The sequence below is a fragment of the Pezoporus flaviventris genome, unplaced genomic scaffold (genome assembly GCF_033815535.1).
Source record: "Pezoporus flaviventris isolate CSIRO_AGI_PZ_B2104156 unplaced genomic scaffold, CSIRO_AGI_Pfla_v1 ptg000066l, whole genome shotgun sequence".
Lineage (NCBI taxonomy): Eukaryota > Metazoa > Chordata > Aves > Psittaciformes > Psittacidae > Pezoporus > Pezoporus flaviventris.
The window spans coordinates 17,163,396-17,185,851 of NW_026892614.1; positions in this window are offsets into that span (position 1 = coordinate 17,163,396).

Sequence of the window (22,456 nt, forward strand, 5' to 3'; positions counted from 1 at the left end):
CCCAATTCATCACTGCTCAATAATTTTCTTTCTGAACACTGACAAACAATATTCTTTCAACTTTGTGATGTTGGAAGCATTTAGAAATTATATTGTTTTAGCAAAACCCCAAACGCACTACAACCCCTTTCACAAACAAACAAACAAAAAGCCTCCAAACACGGGGAATAGAAGGCTCTTTCCATGAGTCTGTACATATTTAATCAAGCTGAAAATAATAGAGAAAATATAGATATTATTTTCTTTTTGATTATTTTTTGAGTATTTACTCTTTAACACTCCCCCTTGTGACCAGTATCTTGCAGAGTACTGCTTCACTCCCCCTCTTCCCACAGAGAACAGGAATATTTTGAACACTTGAGATTCCTAATGGCCAATGCTACTATTTTCACCTAGGAAACATTACAACCTATTTGTGGCGCTTCTCTTTTTTTTTCAACAAGCACAGACTGCAAGGAGCTGTTGAATCCATTTGCTTGACAAAGGTGATGCTGCTGCATCCGCAGATCTCCAGGCCTAGCTGGGGTGATGTTGAACACATGTTCCTAATGTGCATGCACATACTTTCTCTTCCCATCTGGCTGGTTGGGATGAAAGCCCTTGCTGAAAAAAAAACTACATATGTATGCAAACAAGAGTATAAGGTGGATCCCACCAGTGGCTATGATCAGAATCTTAGTCTGTTCAGTCACTGTTTGCACCATTCCCTGATACCCCCTTGCCACATGTGTACAGAGAGGTCTCTTCAGTAGCTGCCTTGGACCTCCTGGTTTCTCCAGTATCCAACATGCAGATGCAGTGATCTGTATCATGACCAGCCTGGGTTCATAGGCACACCTCCCATCCTGCTCACTGGCTGGCCTGGTTTGAGGTTGGCAGTGATGGTGCCCTGACACATGAACAGTGCATACTCTTCAGTCTCTCCAGCTGCTGGGCCCCAGCACATGGGTACCTTTGCTGCACTCAAATCCCATACACATGCACAGAAAGGCTCCCTCTCCCAGGATAAGTTTTGGAAACAGTGTTCAGGAAGGAGACAGGACTGACAGCGCTGGCCAGGGGTAGGCATGGCTGAACAAACCGCTGAGCAGCGGACTCTGCACGCAACCAACCCCTTTTATCCCTTTTTCTCTCTGCTTGCCCACACTTGTTCCCCCAAATCACCATGATCCTTCCCTTTTCCCCTTTTAGTTCCTTGTCCTAAATATCCCAAAACAAGACTTATGCACTCCCCAGCAATCCATTGTCAGCCCATACTTCTGTAGGTCCCCTAGCCTGTGAGGTGAACTGGGGAGAGCTTTTCTTGTCAGTTTGTCTGGAAGACTGTGGATTGGCACCTCTCCTGGGACAGCCGCAGGAGGAGATGGGGCAGAGGGATTCAGGGGCTTTGGTTTGGTGTTGAGCCCTCCCCAGCCATTGCTCCTCTCTATTCACAGAGGTGAGCACTAATCCCATAATGCAGCACAAAAAACTTCTAGTTGTATTAGTGATGACAGGCATGGTTTCAATACTGCCTCTTTATTCTTCTTTTATCAGTTTTCTGGGATAGTTATCTTGATTTATACCAGCTGCTATTTATTTACATGTGTGTTGTCATTTGCTGTCTATTTGCTAGGTATCTTTTCATACATGAAGCATCCCAAATTGTTGGTTGAGCTTCCTTTACTGTGGAAGGGAAGATTTTGTCTAATTATTTTTCGGGAGCTTAGATTTTCATTTGTGTTGTTGGAGCTCCATTTTAGTTTTGTTTGTACTTTTCCTTGGCTTTTGGAAATTAACACTTTGAAAGTACTGCCTGTCTATCTGCCTGTCTACAAAGCCCTTTGAGACTGTCCTCTCTTTGCCCATGTTGAACATAATTGGATTGCTACAATTGATCTTTAGATAACTGCCAACTTCCAGTCTAATGATTCAGTCATCTGCTTTGCTATAAAATAGTTGCCTCATGTTGGGTAGAACATGCTTTGTTTTTAGAATAGAGATAAGCGTTATATCAGAAGTTCTAAGGATGGGTTACCCTTAGGTGATTGAAACCTGCAGCCTGCAGCTCTGAGTTAAGCCTCCAAAAAGATGTCTCTTTCCCCACATCACTGACCCGTATTTAAGGATTAGTTCATTCTATTCTGTAGTTTGATTTGGTGATCTGCAGCAACCTCTTGTCAGAGCCCCCTCTTGGGTTTTGTTAGTGAACTCATTGATCCATGCATGTTCAAGGTCCTGCTGTTCTGAGTTATCAATAACTCTAAAGCAAGTAATTGCCTTTTAAAATGAGCACCCTTCCAACCTCTTTTTCTTACATAGCTTCTCCCAGACAGGTTATAGGTCACGATTTTTAGCATTCTAGACATAAAAACAGTCCCACCAGGTTTCAATAATGCCAAACGCATTAAATTTCTTCTCATCAGCAACAATTTACAATGACTTTTGCTCACTATCTGGATTTCTAGTGCTGGTATAAAAGTAAGATAATTTTTATTATTTTTATTTTCTTTTCCACATTACTTCAAAATGTTTGGAATATGTTGGATTTAAGTCATAGGAATTATTTTCTGAATATCTTTCCCTGCATGTCTGGTTTGAATCTTCCAGATAGTTTCTAACAAGCAAATTATTTACCTGTGTGACACAAGCCATTTCCTCAGTATGGCTTTTTCGTCCAGGGGCATGCATTGTGCTGCTCCATGAAATCCTGACTGCCTGCTTCATACTTCCTGTGCACCTAACAATCTTCTCAAGTTTGTTTTTTTTTTTTTCCTTTTTTCACTCCTAGAACTAGAAATATCTCAGAGAAGATCACTCAAGCATATTTCTTTATCGCCTTTTTTTTCCAAGACCCAGACAACTTTCCTAGTAAGAGGTGTAATTGGACTGATGCCAACTCATTTCCAGCTTTTGGTCCTCCTTACCTTTGAATGAACTGGTCGCTTTTCTTAAGATGATGACACTGATGAGGTCTGTTTTCATTTCAGAGTTAGTAGCTCCATACAGGTACAGTCAAGTACAAACAGCCCCATGTTCTCTCTCTTCATTAAGATGCTTAGTTTGATTCAGAGCATCTGATAATCTTACAATATCTATGAATTAGGCTGAATGCTTCTAGGGAATCTTTCTCCTTGATAACAGAACTAGTAGATGTGCTCTTGCTTTCTATAATTTGCCCTAACTGTATTAAATACTTTTTATGAGATAATAGCTGATTTGAAATGTGAAAAAATATGTGCACTTAAGAGGATCATGAAAAATTTCACAACACAGAAGACAAAGAAGAAGACAGAGGAACTAAATGGGAAAGGGATTGTGGTTTCTCATATAAAACCAGGGGAAAAAACAAAAAAAGGAAAGTAAAGATTTAAAAATCTGAGACAGGATTTCTCTACAATTGTATTAATTAATGACCAATAGAGATACTATTAATATGAACCTGTGCAGATTTCTATGTTGGAGATATCTGCATTCAAATCTTAGGCTCCCTCTATGGTCAGTGGAGATAAATAGTGACTTCTAGTGCGTGATTGCTCTCATCCTAAGACAAAAGTCTGTGTTTATTTCATCAGCTGAGTTGAGTCTTCAAAGCACCCATTTCTCTTAATGACTGCCTTAGTTGTGAATACTGGGATTCTAAAGCTAGATGAAATTAATCCTGCCTGAGCTGATAAACGTTAAACCCTCAATTCTGGGGAGGAGTGGTGCTAGCTAAACGCCTCTTCTTTAAACATTTAAGTTCCCTGGGACTTTCGCCAAGAGCAAAACCTCACAAAGGTAAAGGTTGCTCAGCTGCTAGGAATAAGATTTATTAATGCTATAGTATGCCTGTTTTCCAAAGGAGCATAAAGTTACTGATTAAAATCATAAGTTGCATGGTTATCTCATTCATAGCTTATAGTTTACTGATTTTTCATAATGCAAATTACAAATTCAGATTACTAATAAATTCTTGGCTTGTATTGACTACATTTATTTTTTTAAGTGAACAAAAATGTCTGTAGGAGAGCTTTCAGATTTAAATTCTTCTAAAAAATTTATAAAGTATAAATTTACTGTCATTTTAATTTTATTTTATGGATTTTACTTTTCTACTCCATAGGTGAGCAATGTCCTGTGCCAGCTTACTTATTAATTTATAAACAAGAAGCAGGCAACATAGCAGAGACAAAGAATACACATTAAAGTAATGTTTCACAGCAGTATCACTTCCAGCTGGGGAATTCTGTGTTAGAGTTGTTACAACTTCTGTCTGAAAAACTCAAGAGCTCTTTCTCTTGAAGCAGCTTTTTTCCGCCTGGTGCTGCATGAAGTGTCACCTCTGCTTTGAGTCACTATGCTCCTCTTGTTTTCTGAGTTTAAATACAGGACAAATTAGATTGACTGTGGAGACTGGTCACTCAGTTTTCTAAGGCATCTCATGGGGAAGACAACAAAGCATCTGTTAGCAGCCTGACACATCATTAAGTATGGGTTGAGAAAAGGCTCTTGGAAAGGCTGTGCGATAGAAAGCAATGTTATAACATGGCAGCAAAACTGGTTCATACTATTGGGCTTGCCTCAAGTGAGCCATGCCCCCTTGACTTTCAATGTGTTTTTATTTTTCTGGGGTCTACCATGATGGCAAGGCTTCAACATCTGCCTTAGGGAAACTTTTTAGGCACTTCCTCCACACCTGAGCTGAGGCGGTCCTAGTGATCACAGGGGACACTTGTGCTTATAACTGTAGGCTCACCAGCTCTTTTTTGTCTCCCAGATTCACCTGTACTTGGCAGCCTACACACAGCTGGGAAGCTCATATACACAACTTTAGTCTTCTGAATGACTATGGCATAGAGTGTTACTCCTTTTGTCTTTCTTCTGGATTTCTGAATGCAAGCATGGCAGCAGGACCTAAATATGCCTTGGTTTATTATCGAAGAAAGCAAGATGAAGAAAAATAACAGAATAGGGTTTGGGACAAAAAGAGGTGGAGGGAGAGAAAGATCTTGAAACAGGTGTCAGCGACACTAATAATATTTTCTTCTTTTCCTTTTCAGATCTCCCCTCTTCTGTCCCTAAGAATTAAACCTCATACAGAAATTTTTGAAGCACTGAAGAGGAACTGGTGTCTAGCATCCAGTACAAGGGATGAAGATAAGGTAGTTTATTGTGAACTTTCCATATGAAGAGGAGTATCTTGCTCCAGTACTGTCTCAAATGGTGCTTTGCATGTCTCTAACATTTTGCCCCACTGCACAAAGAAGGCCATGATGAGTTTGTTTTGCTGATAATCCTTCATGGAAGGGGGAGGTTCATCCCACCATTTTAGGAGCAGTATGACACCAGAGAGCCCTGAGTTAAGGAGCTGCTGGACCTTGGTCTGACCCTAGCTTGTGATGAAAATGGAGTGGACAGACAGACTTTCTCATCATGAGCCCTATATTAGGACTCCTCTTCCTTGCTTTGGCCATCATTTTTCTTCATGACACTACAAAGACACAGCAGGTGTTAGTCAGAAACTCCCTCTGTGGCCAGGCAGTGTGACCTTTTCTGCCCTGTCCTTCCTGGAAAGAGGATGTTTTATGGAGGAGGGCATGTACACATTCAGGATGAGAAGCAGATGAGTTGGCTGGTGGTGGAAATGGGGCTGGGGTGGATGTTAAAAAAAGGAGTGGTGAAAGAGTCTGTGTGGGAAGCAGAGCACAGGGGATTCATGTCTCAAAAAGGTGTTTTATTTCCTTGTAGGAATTATTTCAGTAGTTCTCTGCTTGTTTCTGGGAAGTGCTTTAGGATAAAGAAACTTGGTTACAGCATGCAAACTGCTAGGATAGATGCTGATTGACTGGGTTACACGTATTTGTAATATGTGGCAATCTTGAATAACTAAATGGTTGAGTCAGGTCTGAGGACATGCATCCAGCATATGAGATAGAGAAACTGCTGAGCATGCCTTGTGACTGTTTCTGAATCAGGAGGCCTGGAAGTGCTTACTGATAGGACAAGGTAAATTTCATCAAAGTAGACTGAGAAAGACTATGCATGTATAAATACTACCTTGTTAGAGTGTGTAGGGGTATGTGTGTGTGTGTGTGTACAGGTGTGTATGTATCCGCTAGTGTCTGCAGGCTGTGCTTGGGTTTTTTCCAGTTTTTTTTTAGCTGTATGGTTCCTCTTCTGGCCAGGAGACAATCTTTGGACTGTGAAATAACTTTTATGTGTTTTAGTAGGGAACCTTTAATACTAGCTTTTATAAGAGCAAGGGGAGAAACACTCTCACTGGGAGAAGTGAAATATGAATTAGGTATCCATCAGAGAAGAGTTCAAGGTGAGCTGAGGATGTGTGGATCATAGTACTGAGGACTGGAAGGAACTCACTAATTGCAGTCCACTGCAATTGCAAATAGCAATGTAATAGCTGTGGAATAGTCATTCTGCCTTACATCAGAGACAACAGTTTTCTGAAACACATTTAAATGCTTCAGAAGTTCACCATCACAGGGTCCATATTCTCCACACAACATGTGAGAGAAAAAGTTATTTCCTCTGTTCTTGGCTCTTTCAGTAGCAGGAATCTTGTTTTCCTTTAATTGTTCTCTTCATCCTTGCTGTCACCTTCCTGCCTTCCTCCCTCTGCCCCATGTACAAAAGTGTTTGCTCACCCTGTTTTCTTGGCTCTTATCCTTATGAAGTATCTAAGAAGTACTTTCAGTACAGTGAAATGGAAATTGCACACCGAATAGCAATGCCCTTAGAAGAAACACGCCTGAACAGGAAAAATGCAGACTGTTGCTTCTGGAATGTTAAGATTCTTGCCTCCAAACATGGTTTTCTCTGCTCTGCACTGTTTTTGGTAAGAAGATGAGAATCCATTTTCACTACCACCTGTAAGTCTGTCAATGCTCTAACAAGGTAGAAAAGGAATAGGTAGGCAACACAGTGATTTGGGGATGTGATTACAGGCAATTAGTTATCACAGTAGAGGCACTAATTGTGTGTGGATTTGTGCACGAGGATCTGCATGGTTAAGAATCTTTCAGTGCTGTTTCTTTCTGCGATTCAAGCTTGAGGTGTGTTAGGCTAGCCACATAACAAAATACATTAATGCTGATGTACAGGAATGGACAAAAATCGCCACACTTTTGAGAACTGGCACTCCAGTGACAGATGCCTGTTTGTACGTTCTGAAGTTCAATGAATTTTCAGCCCTACTTCATTTATTACAGGTCATCCCATTGTTCAGACTGCAGCCAAAAAGCTAATTTGGAATGGGAAAGCAAATCCTACTCATTTTTCAGCTTGTTTCCTCAATGTATCTTATATATACAGAGGAGTGAAATTTTACGTGATTGGCCAAATTCTGCTACAGGCCACCATAGGAGTCACTGGAAGCTTACTCTGTGTAGCTGAGAAAAGAATTTGAACCATTGGATATGTTTTTTACTAGGACAAATTAGTTAACTAAGTCCAGACTTTCTGAAGTAAAATGATCTTACAATACAGGTTTAGCTAGTAGTGAAGAGCTGTTCTTTTGTTAAGAGGTTCTGTTCATATTGCATTTTTGACTCAGATGGCTCACAAGATTAGTAACAGGATGATGCCTTTGGCTTTCATATATTAGCTCAAATTTAGTTCTTGTTAAATACCAGGTGGCTTACTGTTCAGAGGGATATGGGGGGAAGGAAAGGGGAGGACGGGGGAGGAAAAGAAGAAAAGAGAAAAGGGTGATCTCTGTCTCTGTCTGTTGTAAGGGCTAGCATTACAAACGCATTCATTAGAAGACAAAGCTGGGTTTAATAAGCATAGAAACTCCTGTGGCTGGAGAAAACCTTCTACATCAGGTCTTGAGTAGGAGTATGCGAAAAACAATGAAAGAAGCAGTGGTTTCTATTGTTATAAAAAAGATAAAGCGCCAACAGTGCTCTGAATTCTGCTGCTGTATGATTTTGCTGCTGTTAAGGAGTGAAGCAGAAGCAATATCCTACTTCCAGAATAGCCTGTACAAAAACTCTCCCATCCCACCAACTAGAAGGTCAAACGCTAATGTTCCCTGGGTGATGGACACAGAATTACTCCACAGAAAGGAGCTGGTGCTGTCGCTACCTGTGTTTTTCTGCTTGGTCAGTGATCTGACTCTCACAGATGTTACAGTCATTTAAGTGAGACTGTGTGCAGTAAGGTGTCTTTCCCTTAGGTTCAGCTCTTCTTGCACTTAACAGTTGTGGCATGTCTGGGGTGAGTTTCACTGAGAATTGGATATCCCTGGCTTCTCCAGGCATGATGTCAGGGATCAGGATAAGATTAGGGTTGAAGCTCAGGAAAGCATCTTTGGGTGTAGTGTCCAAGCCATGGGGAAGAGCTCATATTGCATGGATGGTGTTTAGCTGAACTTTCCCTAGGTGCTGGGTGAGGTCTGGGAGAGAGTTTATGTCTGTGTGCTTATTCTCAAACAGAGTATGGATGGGAGTTATGAAAGCCCAAAATCGCTCTTAGAAGGATCAGTGTTACCTTCATGTCTGAGCACACCGATATCTTTCCTGAGCAAGAATTAACATTAGGTGTTACCTGAACAAGTGTTAACTGCAGGACTTGAAGCTTAGCACAAAATGTTCTGGCTAGCACTGTACAGCTTTTCTGTGCTGTACATAAATAGTTTGCTAAAGAAGTTTCAGTTTCTGACTAATATTCCCTTTTGAGCTCTGACTAATATTCTGCGTACAGACCTATTCTTTCTTGGTAAAATTTTATGATTACCAGAGGCAGGTACTGATTATGCTGTGTCTGTTTTTATCTTCACACTTAATTCATCATATACTGTATCAGTTCCTTATATTTGCCATTTATATTCCATTGTGCATGGTAATTCAGGCTTTCTTTTATATAACATGAATAGCTATGAATGTAGGCTCTATGAACTTTTTCAGTGCAAGAGTAAAACTTAATTTCATTTCTATATAGTATGCCTTTTCTGAATTTCACATGAGAACTGCTTGCTCTTGAGCTATCCAAATGAGAATGCTTTGGCTTAAGCTGCTGTGGCAAGTTGCTCATGCTACTTGTCAGCAACATATTGATGCAAGCTGAAATGCATTGCTTTCTCATTTGTTTTTAACCTTAATGAAAACTTGTGTAGAAAAGGTATGCTGGCATAGCAATGAGGGATGAGTCACTACCATCCTCTGCTATCCAGAAATGAAATGTCAGTGCAGCTGCTCAATCTTCATTTCTTTACATAACCAAAGGCCAGTCAGGTCTTAAAATTTTTTTATAGAACCTCTACCTCTCCTGAGCCTGCTTTTTATATGCATGGGTGTATGGGGAATATGTGGCTTGAATTTCAGCAGAGACACACAAAACCTTAATTCTTGCTCCCCTTTCCCCCCTTACTTCCTTTCTGAGTCACACAGGCTAATTTATTATTGTGAAGGTAAGTGGGTTGTTTTCACCTGACTATTCATAAGAGCATATTATGCCAAAAGGAGCACAGTCAGTCATATGAAAATAATCAGCCTTTCCATTTCTGCATAAATACAGGCACTCATGTTGAAGCAAAGAGGGCATAAGTCATTCTGGCAGCTGAGACATGCAATATACTATGTGTGCTTATTGACAACAGTATTTTAAAAACCCACAACAAACTAGTTTCTATAGCAACTGCCACACTACATAATTCTAAACCTAAAAGGACCTGGGTTTACCAAGACAGGACAGCTGAGGATACCTCAGGTAGCTGAAGTGCAGGTGGTGTGGATACACAGCTCCCCTTTCCAAGTGAGGATCGTAAAGTACTGCAGAAACCTGGTGTGGTTGTCACGCTGGCAGCATCGGACTCCTCTGCCTGAGGCTATGGAGTGGGTATAACAGCATCCCCATAAGCATTTTCTTACTTAGATAGACTGTCCTGATCTTCAGAGCACCACAATGAAGATCTCTGGCTTCTTTATACTGTTCTTAAGCATCCTGAAGTCTAAGTGGGAGTGTTTATGCAAGGCTGGTGACACTTTCACTTTTTTTTATTCTAGCTATACATTTATTTCTGGGAGGAGGAAAAAGGAGTCTGTGTCTAGAGGCCAGGTGTATTTTTATAAATTGTAAAAACAATTAAGCTGCAGCTCCCGCGTCTCCAAGCCCCAGCAGAGGTAACATATTACAGTTTGATTTACCAATGAAGAGAACTGCAGCAGAGGTGTTAATAGCTCCCTGTCATACAGTGAATCACTGATGGCAATAAAGTCTTCATGAACTCTGAAGCAAAGTTCCCTGCTCTAACTTTTGAATATCTCATGCTTATTATAAATTTCACAACTTTTTCCTTCAATACATTGGACCACCAGACATCAGGGCTTTACAACAGCATTAGGCACAGAAAGCATAAGTCCATCAACCAGGGTTTTATAATTCAGAACTCTTCAGCAGTTTCTTTTCAGATCTGCTTAATCTTTGGTATTTCATGCAAAATATAAATACCTTATGCAATTGTGGAGAAAAGTAGATTTTGATAACAAAAAAAAAAGCTTCTTACCTGTTCAAAATAATTTCAGTATTGTAAACTGGCATTAGAGGTTTATTAAAAAAAGAAAAGAGAGAGAGAGGAAAAAAGTGCTCTAAACAAACAAACCCCTGATTTAAAGTCCATTACACCTCAAGAATCTTATTTCAGAGGGCCATGCAATTCTTTTTTTCCTCAAAAGTTGCATGCGAGATGGCTAACTAAAGGTGTGACTCAGGGCTTTAAGTAGCTCTTCTTTTATTTTTAAGCAAAAGAGGCTGTAAGTATTGAAAGTCAGAAGCTATAGAGTTCTTGAAGATTGTGCTACTTTTCTACACATAGGAAAAAATATGCATATATCTGTGAAGAAACATTTTTCATATTAAAATAAATCCTGCAGGCCAAATAATTTGAAGTTTTTTGGAATAAGTCTTTAAACATTTCTTTCCTCTCTCTTAATGTTGTGAGATTTATTTATTTATTTATTTTCTAGCATTAGCATTGCCTCTGAGAAATAGACCTGCAGACAGGATCCTTAATTTAGAAAAGAATTAATCGCACTGCTTATGCGATGGGGCGAAATAATGAAATACAACTCACAGATATAATGATGCACTGAAGTTTTTGAATGTTTTCAAATTATCTAGTGGGTGTCACTGCAAAGGGACAGCAAGTGACTACTGCGAGTTACTGGAATAACGTTAATAACAGAACTGGTAGGTAAACTTTTTCAGGAAAATCCTTCTAGTCAGAAAATAAAGATGATTAAACTGAATTTACTTTCAGGGAGATACTAGTTTTGGTGACAGGTGTGTTGGGAAGGAATTAATCCTGGAGTTGCTAAACTTTCTATTTGGAGGGAACCAGCAAGCTAGCCCTCAAATGGGACTAGAGAATATAGGGGATTGATGTTTGAAATGTAACATTCGTTGTTATAGCCATTGGCTTATGGCTTACAGAAATAAGGAAATAAGGTTTTGAACAGTGTGACTTCATTTTTGCTGTGAGAACACAACCATGTTGCAGTCTATAAACCAACTTCTACATGATATTACAGCAACAGTGTACTCAAAAGTGAGGGATGGCTGGAAGGGGAAATTACATCGCACATGAATATACAAATTTGCATCTGGATAGACAGAAGCTGGGAAAAATGTGATGGGTGATAGGTATGGGAAGACTGTTCAGGCGTGTGTATGACAACGGTAGGACAGGAAGGAGGAAATGAAATCCTGTTCAATGAGCTAATTGCAGAATTGGTGGAAACCCAGCTGGCAAATACACAAATCCAGAGGGGTCAGAAAGAGTCAAAATTTCTTTAATGATTTGTCTAAAAAAAATTGCTTTTGTTTATTCCTGCTATTTTGACATGAAAATTGCAGAAGTAGTAGGTTGTGGTGTTTTCTCTCTTGCTGCAGGAGACATTTTGTCTTACAAGCATGCACATTTTTAGACAAAAAACTATGTAAAAATAGTGTTTAAGGAGAATGTACGAGTTGTTTAAGATAAACATATATTACAGAGACACTCTAATTATTCTCAAATCAAGCATTTTGAATTCAGGACATTTTTAAGGATGAGACTAACCTGAAAAAGAAATCCAGATGTGTGAAGGTGGATAACCAAATAGCTTTAATGATGCTATAGAGGAAGATTGTGTGCATATTGACAAGGGAAAGAAAAAGATCATAAACTGAGCTGGAGATAAATTGAAATGATGTCTTTAAAACATCGTTTTTCTCTTATCTGGGTATTAAGCACTTAATTGTGACAATTATATTCATGCTTGTTTCATTACATCACAACCCTGCCATATGCACACATTAGCATGTCTGAAGAATATGGAATAGCAAATAAACACCAATTAACAAGTGACTTAATTAGTAGTGAACATGTAATTGTCCAATTTAACTCCTGCTGCTTATAAATCATCAGAATGTATTTAAAACACGTGGTTTTTTTGCTTGGAAGTACTCAGAAACATAATAAAGCACAATTCAGCCTATGGGGTGTTTCTAGGCTATTTCTGTGGACTGTCATCAAGCATTTGCTCATGAGTAATTGACCTTTTAAAATTGTGTCCTATTCTTTTTTGTTCATGATTAAATGACAGGTGAACCCAAAAAGGGAAGGCAAATAAGATTTTGCAGTGACCATTCCATGGGTTTGGCATATACTTTTTGTAAGCAAATATTTATTGCAAAAGTACAAGACTTCTGTTCCTGTGAATGCATCAGTTATACAAGGTGTTTGTTGAAGTCACTGAATATCTAATCTTTTTTTTAAGGGCAAATAGAAGAAATCTCTCAAAACATGTTTACACTAATGAATAGCAGCTCAAAAAAGCTTTGATTTGTTACTTTCAAGTTCTGCAAGGAAACAGTATGTAATTTAGAGAATTTATTTTAGTGGGATGGGGCATGTATCTGTATTTTTAAGAGAGTAATGCTTACTGTTGGACATAAAATGCAAGTTAATGTGTTGGGACTTGTGATGTTTCCATTTATCAGAGGCATTGTCCTTGAATATTTCAGAATGTGCCTGTGCCTAAGCAGGAACTGGAGGGAAAACCAGAAAATTGCCAAAAAGAGATAATCTGGGGGAGAGTGAAAGACTCATGAGGTTAGAGAAAGTCTAATGGAGAGCTGGAGTCTGGGAAAACAAGACTGAAAACTTGAGAGAAAAGCCTGAACTCTGTTAAGAATCTGCAGAGGAAAAGTATTTCCTCTACCTGAGAATATAAAGAGACACTTTTAGGTGAAAGAAATTGGGCTCTCCAATACAGTAATAAACTAGGAAGTCATTAAGCAAGCATACGTGGGAGCTCGTTCATAGAGGAGCTTTGAAAATACATCCATTGTAGTTAACTGTAGGGTTACTGGGAGAAAGAGTAAGGGAGCAGAGGAAGGAGAGGCCTGATATGAGAGCTGTCAGTAGTCTCAAGAAGAACAATACAAAGATCTGAGAGAGTCACGCCCTAATAAATATTGATAGGAACTGGTACTAAAGTAAGGCATGTTTTCAGGTGTTGTACTTAAACTAGGCTATATCAGTAACATTTTACATAGCATGAAGGATCTGTCCCTGGGCCTGATATGAGAAAAGGGCAGCAGGCTGATTTAATTTCTCTATTTTCAGTTGGAAAATGCCCTAAGAAGTGGCTTATTTTCTTCAAATAAGGAGTGTAGTGAAGTTTGTATGTAAGCACATGTGTACATATAAGGCTATTACTTTTAAATGAGCCCTGTTGTGGGCTTGTGATTTTCAGTGGGCCACAACTTCCAAGTGAGCTGTTTGTGAACACACTATGTGGTTTGGTCCCAAAGACTTTGTCTTATTCTTTTGTGTCCAAGATAATGCAAATACTGCAGACACCCATATTTTCTCACAGAATAGGACCCATTGTCATCTACTGCATTTTAATCTCCCTATCACACAATAGCTGGGACAGAGAAGGTTTTAATCTTTTTTTAAAGCAGACATGTTTTGAAAGCAAGAGAACAGTTCTTCAGCAAAATTGAAAGCAGGAGACTTAATACCCTCTCTGATGTGAATGTACACAGGTATAACTTCTAATCTAAAATCAGTATTAAGTCTATGCAGCAGGGAAGTCTGCAGTATCAGTATGAAATTACACAGCACATTTCTCAATATTGGAACTGCTCGTTAGTGTAATCAAAGCTGCTGTTACAGGAACTCAGTGAATGAGCTGGGTTTCTATTTGTTCGGTAACTCCTTGCATTATTTAATTGCCAGTTATGACTGACAAGAAGGGGGATAAATGTCAATTTTTTTTTTATAACTATCTATTTATATTGTATCAAGGAAACAAAGATATGACCTTTTTAACTGATCTAAGTCAAACCTAGCTCATCATTCTTCTGGATAGAGGAGAAGGAAATATCATCTTGTTCAATTTCATAAAAGGTACAGACTATCATCAATTGAAATATGACATTTGTTTGGAAGTAATGAACATTAGGTTACACGTTTTCCTGAGCAAAATCAAGAAATTTTAATGTGATACTTTAGAGATCACTTTTCCTCCAGAAAAATCACAGCTGCTGTGGAGTTATGAGGTTGCAATGTGATGTGGTACATGGGCTGCACAGCTATATCTCAAGAGTACAACTGTACACAAACATTTTACAATAAGCAGAACTAATGAATGTGGGTTTTAAATAGTACTGAAATTCCTGTGGCAAAGCTTATTATATCTGTGTAAATGGCAAAGGAATTCCTAGTGATGGATGGCAGAACTACGAATGTTAAGGAAATAATAGTGTTTTGCTCCTATCTTGTGGAGTCACAGGCAACAGTCACAACTGTTTTCTGTGTCAGGTTTTTTTAGATACCTGTTCCTGAACAGTAGCAATTTGTTATGACAGTCTTTGCTATTCAGTGGGACTACGAAGGATCAGTCATTTGTCAATATGCATTCTTACAGTTACATACCAATGCATTCACTTGAAGCAAATTGTGTGGTGCAACTGACAATTAATCTGCTATTTGATACACTAAGTGTTCCACACAGACCCTATTGCTGCAGCTTTCTTATTGTTAACAATAATGTTATCATTTGGAGTAATACACATACACTTTTCTTTTGCCCATGGCAAATACTGTTTTCAGTATTGAAAATAAATGGTGCTGCCATATAGACGCATGTAACTGTCACAAAGCTGGTGCATTAATGGGACTGTTTGCAAGAAGGTGGCCAATGTGGGAAGGAAGATACAGAAACAGTCTTTACTCTTAACTGTTAGTCGTAGAGATGACTTGACCTCAGGGCTGACAGGGGTTTGTTCTATTTGGTGTGTTTCCTCTTCTGAAAGCACTCCTTTTCTTCAGGGAACAAAAGGTTTGTGCACAGTGTTCTTGCTTCAGCAAGTTCAGAAAAGGGCTTACAAACAAATGGCTCAGCAGAACGCACATATGCTTGGTTAAACATAAATACAAGACTGAAAATTTTGAGAATAACAAAGCAGACAAGCAAGGTGTAAAAAGCAATCTGCTGACCCATGAGTTCTTCAGTCCATTTGGAACTTTTCCTATTTTCTTGTCATAATGACACAGCTATAGAGATGTGTCATCTCTGTTAATTTAGACATTTAGAAAAGGACTATATCTTAGATATATGTTTGCATTGTGAAGACTTGAGTGTTTTGTGCAATCCTAACACAAGTGCAGTGACTAGGAAAAGCACAGTGGAGCATCAGGTAACCCTTTCATTTTTTTATTCATTACTGTAATACAGTCCTAATGGAAAAACTTCACCTTCTTGAACTTACTGGTGCCTTTACAGTTGTCTTTAATGGTGTCACCGGAATGTTTTTCTGTGTTGCGTCATTAATACTGCAGGTTAAATAGAGTGAACCTTCCACAGCTGGCTTTGCAGTTTCATTTAAAATAAAAACACATTACATATGTAATTGCAAATGCTTACTGTTATTACAGTGGAATTGAGTGGGACGCTTTGTATAGGGAGGAGTTGCAGCATATGTACAATATTAATAGAAATTCTTCAGCAGCAGAGGCTCTGTAGAGGTTATATGAAAGTTATCTTGCTCTTTTTAATAACACTTTTGTTGTAAAGATTCTGCACAATCAAAAGGATGGCTATAGCACAACTGTAGCACTATATAACAAAAACATATAATAGAAGAAAGGAAGAACTGTGTGCAGAGCCAGTGCCATAAATCCCTCTTTGATGGGATTCTTAAGGTAGGTGAGAGCAGAGATGTTCATTCAGAAAATGCTCATCATGAAGCTCTTGTGGCATCTGTAAGATCTCAGAAGCAGCTTTGTTTCCTAAGCGATAAAAAAGGTACACAAAAAAAGGAGAAATTATGCCAAATTTGGGAACTGCTAAGGTAATGCCAGAAGTACACAGGTACTTCATGCTGCCAACTGTTCACTAAAGCTGAACATAAAGAGATATTGCATAGTGTATCATGTGCTATCTACCTCTAGCTGATACCCAAAGAGCTTGTCAAGTTGTAGTGATGGTTATATCAAATGACTACCTATAGGGAAATGACCCGTTCTTCTTTAGTATATCTATGTTTGGGGTTTGCTCTTGATGCTCTTTCTATGGCCCCAGATCCAGGCAAAAATTTTCTTTTCTCTATGTGCACTGGTTCATACCCTCATTCCCTATTCAGGTAGAGGAGGAGTTATCATTTCTAATACTTCTAGAAACTGAGTTAAGAGGAAAACAATTGTAATAGCTAAGAACAGAGAACCAGCAGGGCCACATGAGGGAAATAATGTGTCTCTGTAGTGTCTTGTTTTGAGCAGACCACAAACATATGTGAATTCAGATGGTTTGATTCTCTGATGTCCCGTGCTTTTGGGGAAATGGAAATGTGAAAAGTGTACTATTATGAGGGTTTTAAACCTTAATTTCCAGTCAAACAAGAAGAAACAATGTGATTCTTGAGATTCCTGTCATTTGTGTGAGGCTTTCCATTTGTGAGAGGAAAAAACTATTACAGCTGAGGGGAGAAAACAGTTTAAGGGGGGAAAAGGACATTGGTTCCCTGCTCCTCAGGGAGTTCAGTTTGTAAACATGAATACATTAGAAATATTAAAAAAAGAGATGCAGTACAACCTGTTAGAACAGATAACATTGGAGCACTTCAACCACAGTAAATATACAGGTGACACTCTGATGTGGTTTCTTATTTCTTTATTTTTATAGAATCACTAGTTCATCACTAAGGATGAGTAATGCTAAAACAGACCCTACTGCAGGTATCCTGTAACAGGTGGGGGCACCTTTACAGGTTCAGTAAGACCTTGTCTGTGTCCTGGTAAACAAGTAGATCTTTATAATGTGGGGTTTGTTTTTTTTTTTTCAGGCTCTATTTATTGTTTCCAGGTTATATTCAGTACTAAGCACTGACTGAGTGTCTTTTCTTGCAAGAAATAGACTCCTATGCAAAGGAAGAAAGATTCATTTCAGATGCTAGGTAATAATATTATTCCACAAGAATTTTGTTGTTTTTTTGTGTTTATTTATTTTTTTTTTTTTGGGGGGGGGGTTGTGTTTGGTGCTTTTTGTTGTTGTTGGTTGTTTGTTTTTTGGTGTTTGTGTTTTTGGTTTCCTTTTTTTTTTCCCCCATGCTTTCCACGTGAATGAAAACAGTGAAATAATAAGCAATAAACCACTCTATGACATTTTAACTATCTGTATTGTACTGATACCAGTCACAGCCTATTTTAGTTAAGATCACGAAACAGTTTCCTTTCTCAGTCTTTGTGATTCAGGGGTTTGTTTTTTTTTTCAGCCTATTGTAACTTATAAGAAAGTTGCTTCTTTCTGTGCAACTTGTACATGTTTTGCAAGAACTTCCGACCCTCCCAGTGCAAGCCATGCTGATTCACTCCTCAGAACCCTGAGCATCTCTAGCTTGGTCAGGATCTCTGTCAAAATGTTACAGGGAAACCTGTGAATTAGAAAGAGAGGCATTTTTCCTTTATTCTTCCAGAAAAATGTTCTATTAAGTTGTCTATAGAAGAGGTGAAGAGCACACAGTTATCTTCTGAATTTTGTTCATTGCCCTCTGCTGAATGTCTGTGAAGGCATCTAGTGACCCTCAGGGTGGTTTGTGAAGTTAAGGTACACCGCCTTAGAAAGAAAAAGCAAGAGCCAAACTGGAAAAACTGCCTTCAAATTAAAATTAGCAAATGTTTTTTGGTTAAGCAAACAAATGGCAAGCAGTGACAAAGAAAAATGAAAATACCCCTCCCCCAGGAAGAAAAATAAAAACCAAGCAAGCAAGCGAGCAAAAATATACACAGTCCAAAACAACCCAAACCAAACAAGTGAGAAATCAAAAAAAAAAAGAAAAATATCTTTACAATGTTTAGTTTATTTAAAAATGTCAAATAAATAACTTTTTTTTTTAGGAAATTTCAAAATAATGTTAAAAATACCATGGAGAAAGGTTTTCTGTTATTTTCATTTGACACTGTCTTTAACATGAACTGAAAACCTTTCTTTCTATTTTAGATTTCTAAACTTTTAGATGTCAGAGACCAACCCTGTCATGGATTCTGTGTCCAGTTCCTATTTGGACTGTTAGAAGTGAAAATTTATTTCCTGAAAACTTCTGCAAATATTTGATCACTTTTATCAAACAAAAATTAGTTTCCTTTGTACAGTAGCATAATAGATTGAAGGATACAATGCAGTAATGTTTTTATTTCTATTTTTTTGAGTTATTCCTCTTTATAGAGGAAAATTCAGCACCAGTTACTTGAGCCATATATCAGCTTTGGGATGACTGCAGGGTAGGCTACACTTCTGTTGATTTTAGTTGAAGCTGTGCATATTGATAATGGGCAACGTTTCTCTTGGATTTAATTACCTTCAGTATAATGGCTTTATATCAGGTGTTCATGGATTTACCCTGGGACTCTGCACACATATGTGACACATATTAGAGGAGTCCATTGTGTCAGAAAGTAACAATTTTACCAAATCTTAGAAAACTATGGAGTCTTTTTGCTTACTGTTAAACAATAGTAAATTAGGGACTAGATTTTTTTATAAACAAGTATAGACCAAAATATTTCCCTACTGAAGACAAAATTTTTTAGAAGCTGGTGGAAGATCATGTAAGATTTTTATCAGAGCAACTTTGCCAAAAGGAAAAGGATGTGCTATTGGATAACAATACCATGAACAAAGTTGTACAGAAAGAAGCAACTTTCTTAAAAGTTACAATAAGGTAAAAATAAAAGTATTATAGAACAGGAAAAGTGTTGTCCACCTTGCACTGTAAATAGGAAATCTGTTTTCTGATTCAATGACTTTCTGATCGCCTATGTGAAAGGCAAAATTGTGACAGAAAGTGGTGATTCCTGTACTTCTCTGGTTATTTATAGTTTGGCTGGGGTCTTGAAATGCCATGTGGTGATCTAAGAGCTAGTGAAAAAAAATGATGTTGATGTTTTATGAGTAGACGTTAATTGCGGGAACAAATCTGAGTGCTTCATTTTGATGTAATAGTAGCTATGAGCCTATAAACTAAGAGAAGGGTAAGCTTCCCCATATTACCAATTGCTGATTAGGGTTCCATAATTTATGACGCTGAATCATTTCTGTAGCACAGTGAATAGAAAGCACAACCACCTGCAATAGATTATGTTGATTCGTTTTGCTGGCAGATGTGAGAACACCATTGCTCATTAGATGGTAAGCTTAATTGGTTTTCTCCAGAATTACATAGACAATATTCTCTTAATCTGTTCATGCACAGGGTACTTAATTTCAAAATCCCTGAATTACTGTTTAATTGTTAACATTTTTGCAGATAGTGGTTATTTTCCAGGGTTGATTTATAATAAAAATGTGGCTTTTTACATGGTAGGGAATTAGGAATGGAAAGGTCATAGGGGAAATACCCACTGTGGCCTGCCTTCTTCACTTAGAGCCAGTACACTTTATGCCTGAGAATGGAGATACTGAAGACAAGCAGTTGATGAGAAAACCCCAGGGTAGAGATGGGAGATGGAGAGAAGGGTCAAACACAGGTTCAGAGCATTCAATGGTAAGTATCAGTGACCTGAGATTTGCCATCTCAATTGCACAGGTTTCTGAAGTGCTAAACCCTTCAGGTAGCCTCCCCCTCTCTCCCACTCCCCTCCCCACCCCTGCCTTTGAAGTTAGATCCTGAGGTTACAGGTTGAGCCTGTTTTAATGCTCAAGTTCCCGTGTTTCTGCTCTGAAATGCTGGCCTATGGTGAATGGACTCCACTTGCTGCTGAGTGGATGGAGGAAGGCTAAGTCACATCAACATGCCAAGTGGCCAAGGTGATGGCTGTAGGGCTCATCGACAATTGCAGTCACCCAGTTTCCCATGACCCTCTGGTCCTGCTCACTTTCCTGATTAGTTAATGTAACAGCACATAGCCTACATGTTTCACATGTTGCTCCATGAAGCATCTTAGATGGTACTGCTGAGGGCTCTGCTGGGATAATGTTCTTCAAGGTCAGCATGAAGGAAGAAAGGGACTTAGGAGCAGGATGTACCTTCCTGTCTGAGCCCTGTGGTAACAAGAACACAGGACTCAGGGGGATACCCTGAAACATCAGAGCCTTTCTCCTGACATCAAAAGCACTATGTTAGATGGTCTGTAATATACAGATTAGGCTGCTTCTTAAAACAAATGATGCAAGTTTTTCTTACTATGCCTAATGAGAAGTTTTTGCAAAACCTTACTGCTTGAGCCAAATATTCCCTGAAATGCCAGCTAAAGTGTATTCTATGCCATAAAGAAATCAAGTAGCCTGTGTCTTCACTGTTAGTGATGACTTACTGCTGTCTCTTTCCTATTCAAAGGACACTGAGATCCTTTAAGAAGACTATTTCCAAAAAACCCACATCCTGTGTCATGTTTTTCATGGAGGCCTGTCCGCACCATGAGCCTGTTTCTTACTTTTGCAGTTGGGGCATCATAACAATATCATTAGCATCTGATGGAATTTTATTCCTACTTTCTACAGGTCCTAATGAAGGTCAATTGCAGGAGGGGTCAGTTTCTTCTGTTGACTGTGGTATTTTCAGGGTCGATACATGCAATATATGTAAAATGAAGTGAAGCATCTCCCAGTGACTTCTAAACATCTTGAATTAATTCCATATCACTAAAAAACTTTCTATAAAAGATGATTTTCTGAAACTAATTCCTTGGCTGAGCTTCCAAAAGCTATACCTGAGAAATTTCAACTCTCTTGTGTGCTGGTCACTAGTTAACTTCAATGGAAGACTTAAATCCCCAGTGCTGCTTTGAAGGCACATCTCTTACGTCCCCTCCTTCTCTCTTATACCTCCAACTCACGTTTCTCTGTCAAGAAAAAAAGTAGCTGCAATTTAGATAATAGGTCTGTATTTGTCATGGGACTAGATCTCTGACATCAAGTTGGGAAAAATCCTTCTAAGCTGGAGAAAGATAAGAGGCTATTTGGCGTGTTCCCAAATAGAAATGGGTAATTGCTGCAATGTAAATGAACTGATGCTGTAGTTGGCTTTTTGAAGCAAGGAATGGTTTAGCCTCTTCTGGTCTCCTCTCTGGTCTCTGAATTTGGCAATGGCTGAAATGCAGGAAGAAGAAACTGGAAAAGCAGAAACAGTTATGCTTTCTTAAAAAATCAGGATCAGAGATTTGAATCATGTATAAAAGTACCTATCAGTGTTTTTTTTTCATTTTATCATTGTATGATCTCACTAGGTCAGAGCCTATTTTGGTGGGTAGATGAAGAAATACATGCCTGTGTGGTACTTAGGTGCCGGCTGGGTTTAGACCACAACAACATGGATAGTATTATCAGGAACAAAGGAGATAATTTAAAATACCACAATCCTTAGGAGAATTAATTGAAAAAGCATTGCTGGTGTGCACCGAAGGGAGAGGGGTGTCTTGGGCTTTTTTTAAAGCTTAATTACTTAGGTCCATCCTGATTGACCTTAAGCAAAATGCCAGGAGTTTGTTATAATAGAGTCCTAATTCACCATTAAAAAAGGAAAATGAAACAGAATAGCCAAATGAGAAATGTACCACTGCTATAAAAGGATACTGTTTAGAACTAGAGTTCAAGCTGATCCTGTAAATAGTGATGGAGAAATCTCAGAACAGGAGAGGCCCCACTTTTCAGAGGAGCAAAAATAAGCCCTTCAACTTATCAGGAACTTGGAAGTCATGACTGTCTCAAAAAGAAAGGGTGATCCAAAGAGCTTCAGAAAGCCTTGTTAATTATCTTTTTTTTTTTTTATGTTGCAAGCCTGCAAATAAAGTTTGATACTAGAAAATGCCTGACTAATTTAACTGGCTAACTAGTGCCTTTCTGCCAGCTGGCCTTGCGGGATACAGAATTGTGTGAAACAGCTTGCCATGCCATTTGCAGGACTGTTCTCTACAGATGTCAACACCTTAGGTGATACCAATGAATCAGCTTAAGAAATGTCTAACATGTATGTAAAATGTTTGGCCATAAAG